At 41.0% G+C, this 11,278-nt stretch overlaps 1 protein-coding gene across 1 annotated transcript in view; it reads right to left on the minus strand.

Moving 5' to 3' along the window:
* BTBD3 (BTB domain containing 3) overlaps positions 1-9,825 on the minus strand; it is a 34,345-nt gene extending 24,520 nt beyond the window's left edge. The window contains exon 1 of the mRNA XM_028113023.2: positions 9,708-9,825. The gene's annotated coding sequence lies outside the window, so the exon portion shown is untranslated. The remainder of the gene's footprint in view (positions 1-9,707) is intronic.
* Between the last annotated feature and the right edge of the window lie 1,453 nt (positions 9,826-11,278).

An 11,278-nucleotide genomic window follows, 5' to 3' on the forward strand; every position in this document is an offset into this window, starting at 1 on the left:
TTGAGCCCTTACGTTGGGTGTGGAGATTACTTAAAAATAAAATCTTAAAAAAAAAAAGCCTTTTACTAAAGACCTGGTGTTCAAACACTTTCTTAGCTTCACTCATAAAAGGATTTTAGAGATCATGTATGTTGGTAGAACTGTAATCCTCATAACTACTTTATACCCAATAATTATGTTATTACAGAGACAATAAAATCAAAACACAGGTTGTCCCAAACTTGAGCATCTGATTTTCCTATGACTCCAGCCAGACACCATTATATACTGACATCCCCAACCAACACCCACTTCGTAGAGTATATCACTGCCTCATGATGATTCTGAGTACTTGTCAGCAGCTGTATGCTAGCAAGAGTTCAGGATCAACTTTGGCATTTTAAGGAGACTTTCGTGACATTGACAAGATAAAGTAGATAATAAAGTAACCCAGAATTTCAGGTAAACATGGGCTGACCCTGTAGGTCCCACAGAAATACTGTTGAGTAGTATTAAATTAACTAGAAAGTCAACTAATTCACAAAAGAAAATTCTACAACATTTACCGAAAGGTGTGCTGAAACCATCTGGGGGCGGGGTGGGAGTCCGCTGAGAGAATGACCAGCAGGGACCAGAAGTGACTGCACCACACACTTACCTCCACTCTGACTGCCCACTCTCCAACAAACGGTGCCAGCTTCCAGCACTTACTTATCCTATCTCCTAAGGCCCCAGGAAAGGGAGAGACAAGAAACCATGGGAAGGGAGGGGATGGGGCTATACAAGAGAAAGCAACAGCTAGCAAAAGCTGTTTGAAGCCTGAACTTAACATCTTGAGCAGGAAATGCTTCTGGGTAGCTTCCCACCATTTTTAATGATGACAATGATACTACTTTGGGAAGAGAAGCCTGCCGTAACCCTAATTAAAAATTTTACCATTTTCTCAACTTTCTAGAACGTAGATCATTCTCCAATAAGCCCCTCAGTAACACATCTAAATGTAGTTTGACTACTACACTCCATTTTTTACTACATTTTTTCATGAACAGAGATATGAAAACAGGTGGGACCTTGGTAATCCCTTGTCTGTTTAGAGACCTAAAGTATAATAATGCCTGAAGGCCAAAATTAGTGCCTCACTATAGTATAGGTATCTTTGCTGGTGCTGGGTAGGCAAGATCACCACTTCCAAAAACACTGGATGAATATAAAAAGAGGTGGCAATTAAAAAAAAAATCTTTACAAAGAAAACAAATACTACATACGTCCCTAAACCAAGTGTAGAACTACAAAAACAAGGTATATTTTCCAACTGGGCTATCAATTAATAAATAGCCTAAACTAAGTGTTATTTTGTGATTCAGCAGCAGAAAGGTCAATGCTTTCCATTAAAACTTGGCCAATTAGACTGTGGGATTCAAAATAAAATAAATTTTAACAGTGATATTTGCAAAAGAATGAATCTTCACAATAACAAAACCCAGATATAATGCTAACCTGAGTTTCAAAGGCAAAGATAATTTATCAGGCAGGTGCATTCAGAAATTCTACTTCTGATGTGTACAGTAATCACATCTAAAATATTTATACCCTCTAACTGTATATGGGGATCACTCTGGCTCATATACTACTACAGAAAAATTCAGGAGGTAAAAAATAAGGAACTAGACATGCTTAGAGGAAAGGAAAGTAGAAACTGAAGAAAAATTTCACAGATTTTATGTTTAGGTAACAGCTATTGACTTTATGCATTTCTAGAATTACATACATTTTGGTTTATTGTCTATTCTTCGGTTGCTTCTATGATCTCTAACAAATCATCTTTTTCTTGCACATGACATCACTTATTTGCACAGCAACTACAACAGGACAAACCATACAAATAGCTCTTACTCTATCAAAAGAGAAGGGAAGGGAGTCTGATGTTTTTGATACTCTGGATTTGAAGGACACAAGAGGAGACTCTAGAAACACTGTAAGCAAAACTCTAAAATGACTGCTATAATGATTGCTGTAGGAATGACTACAACAGACTGCAGTCTGGGAAGCTGAAGGTAAAGGACTGAGATGCTTGGATTTTGTGGATTTAGTACCATGTTCAATTATGTGCTTCTCTGTGGCTCTGAGTGGTTTCTAAATCACTTTATAAAAGAACTTATTTCAACCTCAGAGGAAAAAAATTTAAAGGGGACATAAGAGATGGAGAGATACCCTTAACAGCAAGAAAGCACAAAAGGAGAAAATAAATGGTTACATTCCACTTTAAGGGAGTGGTTAAAAAACAAATACAGTAACAATGTATCACTGATATTTACCAGGGAGCTCAGACATGTATTTTGAAAAGTTCCCAAAGTAAGGCCACTGTCCCCCTTTGGTTAAAAGCCGAAATCCAGAGAGCAGGTTCTAGAACATAATTCATATCGTTCAAATGTGAATCAAGGCAGTTGGCTAGGCTTTTCTTTCCTTCTTTCCTTCCTCCCTCCCTCTCTTCCTTCTTTCTTTTTTAAAGACTTTTCTGACAGTTAAGCAACTTGTCCTTACACAATGGCACAATTCAGCACTTTATAGTCTCTGACTTAATCCTCATAACCAGTCTATGTATTATTATATCCACTGTAAATCATACATGTTCTGGAACCTCTCCCTTGATGGTGGGATGTTAAATCATTAATGTTGGACCCACTGATGCCAAGGTCTATGCTGCTTTATAAGAAATTCATTGAAAAACAACAACAAAAAACAACACAGAGACGGCAGACTGCATTCATTCATTCAAAAGATATTTACTGAACACCTTCTATGTACCAGACACGTGGGACACATTAATGAACAGGCATAAAATATTTGCCCACACAGAACTTACAGCCTAGCCGGAGACAATTCACCATCAATCAATTAACCAATCAGCCAGGTAGTATTTTACAAGGTAATAGATGCTACAGAAAAAGAAAATGCAGAGCTCTGCAAGAGGGATACAGAGCTTAACCTGCAGTTACAAATAGAGCAGACCTCCCTGACAAGGTAGATATTTTAGTGAAGTCTGGAAGGAGGTGAGGAAACTGGCCATGAATACACCTGGGGAGAAAATATTATTACAGGCAGAGGGAAAACCCAACACAAAGACCTGAAAGTGGGAATGTGCCTAATGTATTTCTGGATCAAAAAGGAGATAAAGATGATTGGAATGGAGGGCAGGAGAGGGAGAGAAGTGGGGAAAGGGCAGTTAGTGTAGACAGATTTGTATTGGGCTTTGTGAATCACCATGAGGAATCAGACTTTCATTCTAAGTAAGATGGAAAGCCATTGGACAGTTTTAACATAACCTGACTCCTGTTTTAAAAAGATCACTCTGGTTATGCTGATAACATATTATAAGGAAGCCAAGGAAGGAGAAAAGGGGCCACTGTAATAATCTAGTCAAGAGGTGCTGGAAACTTGGACAAGGGTGTGAGGAATAGAGAGTGGTGGGGAAAGAGGCTGCGCTCCTTGATTTATGTGGATAACAGGATTCTGGATACGTTTTGAAGGTACAGGAGCAGGATTTGCTGATAGCCTTGATGTGAAGAGAAAAGAGTAAGGATGATTCCAAAGGTTTAGCTTGAAAAACTTGAGAAATGGACCTACCACCCACCAAAACGGGCAGGCTGCAGGGAGAGCAGGTTTGTAGAGAAAAATAAAAAATTCAGTTTTAATCCTGTTAAAATTGAGGTATCTTTTACGTATTCAAGTTCAGAAGTCAAAAAAACAGTTGACACGTGCTTGAGAAGTTTCAGAGCACCACCCCAGCTGGAAATCTACATTTTGGGAGTCTTATGCAGGTACATGGTATTTTATTAAAGTCTTATAACTGTGACAAGAGTCCTACAGGAACTGAGCCCTGAAGCATTCCAAATTAATAGGTTGGTGAGAAAAAACCAATGCAAAATTTAAAAAATGACTGAAAAAGTGAAACCAGTGGTCTAGTAGCATAGGAGGAAAAGCAGCAGCATGTGGTGTCCTAGAAATCAAGTGACATGTCAAAAAAGGGAATGACCAATTATATCAATGCTGCCAAGAGGTAAAGATGAGAAATGACTGTTGGATTTAGCACTTGGAATATCTTCTTTAGAAAAAGTCCTAGTGACTGTAGCCCACCTCACCCCAGAACACAATTATGGATCGAATTGGAGGTTATCATTCAATTTGCATATGAACTGAATGTTTTTCTAAAGAATTATCCAAAAGGAAGGATTTACTCCAATTTAATATTTGGGACTCAAATCAGTTGATCTGTTAAGAAATATCCTTAAGAAAATGATAAACTATAAATTATAACAGTAATTTGTTAATATTCAATTTCTATCCCTTAACAAAACAAAACCTCTAGGCAAATAGGAAATAAAATACAGATTTTGTCCTAATGAGGAATTATGGCAAACCAAAAGCCAATATCGCACTGTTTTTCCTAGTAAAATAAACAACACAAGTTTGCACATTACCACCATTACTATTTGATAATGTTCCAAAATCATTTTATAATGTTCTAGAATGTTAACATTAGTGCAGCATGCCATAAAACCAAAATGAAAGGTGTAATTATTAGAAAGAGGTAGAAATAAGTGTCGTCATCTGGCAACTGATTATATAACTAGGAAACCCAAGAGAATAAACTGCTCTTAGAGTAAAAGCCAGCTATAAAATAAATATACAAAAATCAAGGACTGTCTTATACTAACAGTAGCCAATTTGAGGAACCCATCACAACAGCAACAAAAACATATATGGAGAAGAAGAAGAAGAAGAAGAAGAAAAAAGAAAGAAGCAGAAAAAAGAAAGAAGAAGAAAAAAAAAGAAAAAAGAATCCTAACAAGATATATTAGGATGTAAATGAAACAAAACAAAACAAACCTCTTCTAGGAGAGCCAAGAGGTCTGGATAACTTTTCATGTTCCTTAAGACAGTGACTACATGTAGATGACAGTCTTTGCCAAAGAACAAGAATGCACATAACTCTAGTGGACAACTTCAACAAAATCAGGATAGGGGAAAGCAGATAGACAAGTAGCAACTTAGTCCACCTAAAAGAGTGAAAGGCTACACCTTAAGTGAGGAAGATTGAGAAGTACTCCAGTTCACTCACAAACTGGAGAAAGAATGGCAGGCTAAAATAAGGTAAGTAAGGCTGTTTACGAAGCCCTGCATCCCAGGATGCCCTTCCAACTTAACTTGCTGCAAAGGTCTGGCCTACAGCCCCAGAGCTCAGCAAGACTGGAGACTGATTCATAAGAGAGTAGATAAAACAGTTAAGTCTCTGGGCTGTGAGAGCACAGGAACCTTCCCCAGAGAGACTCTATACAAAGAGGATGCTGAGACTCCTGCCAGATGCCTCCGGGAACACTGGCATCTAGATCCTTTCCACAGCTCAGGATGCTGGAAGACTACACACTCTGACCAGCCCAAGAGGAAAGACTCTACAAAAGGCCCCAGTGAACAACTCGGAAGAAACTGTGAACAGCCAAAAGGCTGCCACTGGGGAGGGGAGACTCAGGGGAATGGGGGAGTGGTAGGGGAAAGAGGAGCAAGGGGACCATTTATTTTACAATAAACCTTTTAGTCCTGTTCAACTTAAACTATGTGCATGTATTAGTTTAAAGATAGTAAGATAATCTTTACCTGAAAAGACAGACGAATATAATTCTGATTTTCTAAGGAGTATCGTGACCTGCTCTACCAGATATTTCTACATAGTCTAAATCTACAATTTAAAAGACTTGGCATTAAGTTTAGAGATCAACACACAGATGAGTAAGACCTAAAAACAGAAGCAAACCCACAGCTAGTCAAGATCTTAACATATAATAAAGGAAAGACCACAACCAAAGAGGAAAGGATGGACTATTTAACAAATGGTATTGGTAGATCTGACTAGCTGGTGAGGATGGTATAAGACAATTCATATCCATAAATTAATACAAAATTTAATGTAAAAATCTAATATATTTCCAAAACTTGTTACATTTACCTCTATACTTTTCAAACAAATGTTTACAAGGAAAACTCATAAAGAATAAGATAGAACTCGACTGCATAAAGCTATTTTGCTGTTTGGAAAACACCGTAAGCTAAAAGACAAATAATGAGCTGTGGGGGAAAAAAATCACTGCAAATATGATAAAGGCATAATACTCTTTATATGAAAGAGATATTTAAAATCATTTCTTAAAAATCATCAATTAAGAGAAAAGGGGGCAAAGTACCAGAACAAACACCTTTCAAAAGGTAAAACAAGAAGCAAATCACTAATTTCACTAGTTACCAAAGAATATAAGTTATAATAAGATTACATTTTTATAGAAAATTAGGAAAGATTAAACACGAATGCTGACAGAGTGGGGAAACCATTAGGTGCCTAAGGGAATCAATGTGTCTCAGCATACACAGTCTGGCAATGGGCCTCAAGAGTCCTAAAGAGTTCACCTCTGCCCCAGAATTCTGCTATAAATCTAGCCCAAGCAAGTCTAAGATACCAAGACTTTTAGACATAGGCATTTATCCCAGCTCCGCTTGTGAGTCTGCTCCTACTCTGTGAGCCTACTACCTCCTCTGCCAGATTCTGTTGAAGGCCTTCATCTATTTGGTTCATTCTCTCTCTCCAAAACTCTATGTTGCAGGAACCCTTATTACTGATTCCACAGATAAAGCAAATGCAATCAAAGAATTGGGTAATGAATAAAGGCCACTTACATCTGAAGTGGCCAAGGTAGGATTTGCAACCAGCATTTAATACTAACTTTTCAACCACTAAAAAATGGAAATATGTCAGACAACAGAAAACTACTTAAACTTTGACATACCCATCATTAAAAATCCTACGTTCAAAGATTTGAAGGCATGGAAAATGTGTATGGTATATTAAGTAAAAGGGCAGTATGTGAAACTGCAGATGAAATTAAAATTGCCAATTTTAAAATATTCAGACAAAATACCAAGGGACAAGTGGAAGCGTACCATCTCATGAACAGTTGTTTATTTCTGATAATGTGATTGTGATTTTAATTTTAATTTTGGGGGGTAATTCCCTAAATGTCCACAACAGGGACAATTTCTTATTTTAAAATGTTTAGAAGCCATAGAAATAACAGATCCACTCAAATGTAGGGGCTTTGAAGGCCTCTATTTTGAAACGTGATGAAAAAGGGAAAGATTAGGTGAGAAGTTACTATCTTAGTGGCAGAGCATTACTGCTGAACTACAAGGTACGTCAAATGAGAGGGATTTCCATCATTATTTTCTCAGAGTAAAATGGGAAAAAAAAAATCCTTTCAGAATTTGCTTGACAGTCCAGTTAATGGATATTTAATTAGCACATAAGACAGGAGATAGTTGCAAGAGAAAACCCGTTCAACTCCCAATGCATGCTCAAAATCACTGGCCTACTAAAAAACATTTTGGAATTGATGGATTGAATGATTTACATAGTAAAGTTTTAAAGGTTTCAAAAAGCAAAAAGCCTAAGACATGTAAATGACATATTTCTCTACTACTTTGTTCAGAACTACTTTGTTCAATTTGCAAAGCAAACTGGAATTAGATGCCTAGAGAATACCCGTTTTGAGCATAACAGTAAAAATTTTCAAAAATTATCTTTGGATGTGTGTATGTTGGGGAAGGGAAGGAGTGGGTGAATTTGTAGACAAACTATGTCCTTTGTTAAAGTATAATACTACAAGTAGTTTAACTTTTTGTAAAGAAATCAAGGCAAAGCCCTTTCTAGGAACAAAAGTTAAAGGCTGATAATGATTTTTTCTTTTTTGGGGGGAGGAGCCACAAATTACCAGAAGATTTTTGCATGGCTGTAAGATTATATTTCACTTTTAAAATTTCTGAAATATAAGAGGTCTTAGGACTTTGGAGAAATGATATATACAATTCTTAGGCTTCTGTGTCCCCAAAGGAAAACTGCTTAAAAAAAACATCGTTTCCACCACATTTTGGAACTTTGTTAAACAAGTTCTCAGTGCAAAGACTGGGAAGAATGAATATTCCTCATAGCTGCGAGCAGTATCACCCCATACAACATTAATAATTCTGTAATTAGTTAGAAAAACTGGAACTGTATGAGCTCACCCTTACCTGAGCTGAGGCCAAGAACTGAAAAGGGTGATTCAAATTCTTCGGAAAAGGAAGAGTCCTATTCTGAAATCCAAAGGTAGGAGGACCCGCCCACCTCCCCTGGAGGACTCGTTGCTATAGGAACCCGCAGTAACCCCTCAGAGCCAGCACAGTCTGGGGGAGGGAGATTCTCCCAGAGGTTGGGGGATGGTTAAAAGAAGGGAAGGCGGAGAGGGTAAAGAAAGGGGGGTTGAGAGGTTAAAAGACAATGAAACTCCTTGGCTGTGGCAGGGGTCAGAGGAGGAGGGCTGAGTAACCCCAAAGGAAACTCAGAACATCAATGAAAACAATGACCTGGACGCTAGAGTCACATTATAGTTAAGTTTGAACCATTAGACACTTACCTCCCTCCCGGGTGGGAAACAAACTACCCTTTGTTGTTCCTGTCTATGGAAAATGAAGCTAGACTTTTATCTCAATTACAAACTGAATGTTACTTCGTAAAATTGAAATGTTGACTTTCTTTTATTAAATCAGCGGTTCCCAAACTCTGCTGCAAATTGGAAACGCCTAGGAAATCTTTAAAATATACATTGTTTTAATTGGTCTGGGGTGTTATTTAAGCTTAGAGTTTTAAAACTCTCCAGTGGTTCTCTTCTGCGGCCAATTTTGGGTACTACTGTAGTCCGTGATTTGGCGAAGTGGTAGAGTGTTTAAAAACAGAAAAAGAAAAGGCACAATTATCTCCCTTTGTCTTTTTAAGGCTAATAGAATTAGCTGGCTTTCTCCAAGTACACACAGGACAACAGGTTTCCTGACAAATAGGAATCCCCAGCATGCTCTAACAGTACTTTCTTTGAGATAAAAAGACTAGGCAGTATAAACCTTTTTCTTCCCAAGATAGCAAACATCCTTCCTACCCAAACACCAAACTTAATACACCTATTTTAAGAGCGAATGCGCCACGAATGCCTCTCAGAACTTAGAAGGACGAGCTCCAAGACCAGAGAGAAATAGAACCCCGGTAGACCCACCATCATTCGACGGGGTTGTGAAGCGACCAGGACTGGGAAAGGCCGGGGTGTGGGTTCCTGGAGCCCCCAATGCGGGCCCCGTGGGCAGCGCCTCAATAAAGTTACTCAGGGAAGTTTGCTCGCGTTTTCAACCATGCGCCTCCCTGGCCCAGGGGCGCGGCCCCCGCCACCTGCTCGGCGCCAACGCTCACCGGCCGCGCCCCCTCCCTGGACCTCAGCCACCTTCGCTAGTCGCGCACTCTGCGGGCGGCCGTGTGACCGGCTGGAGCCCGGGTGGGCTCGCTTCGCCCCTCCCCGGCACCCCCTGGCTGCAGCTGGCCCTGCCCCTCGGGCCACGGCGCCAGGACCCCCGCGCGCTGGCCCGGCACCGTCCCGCCTAGAACCCCTCGGGAAGCCCGCCCGTGCAGCCAGCGTCTCTCCCGCCAAGGCGGGGAATCCGGGCGCCCCCATATTTCCCGGCCCGGCGCCTGCCCGCCGCCCCGTCCTGGCCCAGCAGCGCTCGGCACCTTCGGCCCGGGGTCGGGAGCGCGCCCCTGGCCGGGCGGTCCGGTGCTGCGCACGCGCGGAGGCGCCCGCCAGCTCGCCCACGGCGCCCTCACTCACCGTCCGCGCTCTTCGTCACCTCCGGCGTAGCCGCCGCCTGCGTTGCTCGCCGCTGGACGCCCCGGCCCGGTGCCCACTCCTCAGGCCCCGGCCGGGGGACTCGGGGATCCGGCGCCCGGCGGGCTTCGCGGGCACCCGCACGCAGGGCACGCTTCGCGGGACAGGGAGCGCGCGCCCGGGCGCCGGGAGGGGGCGGGGCCAAGCAGGCCGCGCGCCCGGAGGCAGCCTTGGATAAGGGGCATGCGCACTGCCTGTCTCTTCCTAGGGTCCGGTTGCGGAGAGGGCGGTGACCCTGGACCAGTGAATGGGAACAAAGTGGAAGAGGGCTAGGATTCCTCCTCCCTGAGAGGCAAGTTCACCCTTGTCCCACAAACTGCAGGGTTTTTTTCTCTGGTTTCTTCAACTAATGTGTTCAACATTTATTGAGCACCTACTTTGGCAGAGCTTTTGTTCAGGATACAGGGAGTTTTCCAATAATGGGGAACCATTGGGTTGAGATTCCTTTCCCTGCACTGATGCGTCCTTTCCTTTGAACAGATAAGGGGAGTGCAGTACACTCTTAAGCGGTTTGGGGAAGGAGAGTTGCTGCTGGATTGGGGTGATGCCGGAAACTTCATTGAGAAACCTGGAAGAGTAAGAACTGGCGTCAGAAGTTCACCGGGAGAGAAAGGTGAACACAAAGGAATAAGTTGCCAAAAAAAAAAAAAAAAAAAAATACACACACGAACCCTACTGGGACAAGTTTAACATGAGTGTATTGTTCATAGTGAAGGACAAAAACGGTGGCTGAAAAGGTAGTTGAAGCTCATCTGGAAATTATTTTTAATGCTTAACCTCAAAATTTTACCTTTTTTCAGTGGGTAATTGAAAAATGTTAAAGATGGGGGGAGATGGGAGGTAAGGTCTGATTAAATGCAAAATTTAGAAATATAAAGACTAGAGACATACAATGTATATATCCTGGTAAGAAGTGGTAGGGTCCTAAATTCCATTGTTGGCACCAGGAATCGAAAGCATGGAATAGTTTTCAAAGATTGTGAAGGACAGGAGAATTCCTTAGCTTTTGTCACTGCCTTTTGGGGTGTACAGAGCTGTTTATGATAACAGATACCAACTTCATTAGATTAGGTCATCTTTGGCAAGTATTTATTAGTGGATAAATTAGACCTCCGAAATATATAGCTACAGTCACTAAATGTTTCATCTAACTAGAATCAGGCCCTGGTAGAACTCACTTCTCAATTGAAAAACTTAAATTTGAGAGACTGTATGTGTGTGTGGGGGGGGGTATGTATAGACACATGGGCTTTGGGAAACAAACCCTTTTATAAAGCCCAAATGTTCCATCACAAACTGTCCAATGTTGTGCAAATGACTAATATCTCTGAGTCTTACTGTGCTCATCTGTAAAATGGAATCATGATGGTTAATTTTAATGTGTCAATTTGGCTATGCCATAGCACTAAGATATTTCATCAAACATATTCTAGATATTTCCATGAAGGTATTTTCTCAAGGTAAGATTAACTTTTAAATCAGTGGACTTTGATTGAAGCAGATTGCCCTCCATA

Source organism: Eumetopias jubatus, unplaced genomic scaffold, assembly GCF_037043125.1.
Source record: "Eumetopias jubatus isolate StellerSeaLion01/CBP00866 unplaced genomic scaffold, mEumJub1_p1.0 scaffold_9, whole genome shotgun sequence".
Taxonomy (NCBI): Eukaryota; Metazoa; Chordata; class Mammalia; order Carnivora; family Otariidae; genus Eumetopias; species Eumetopias jubatus.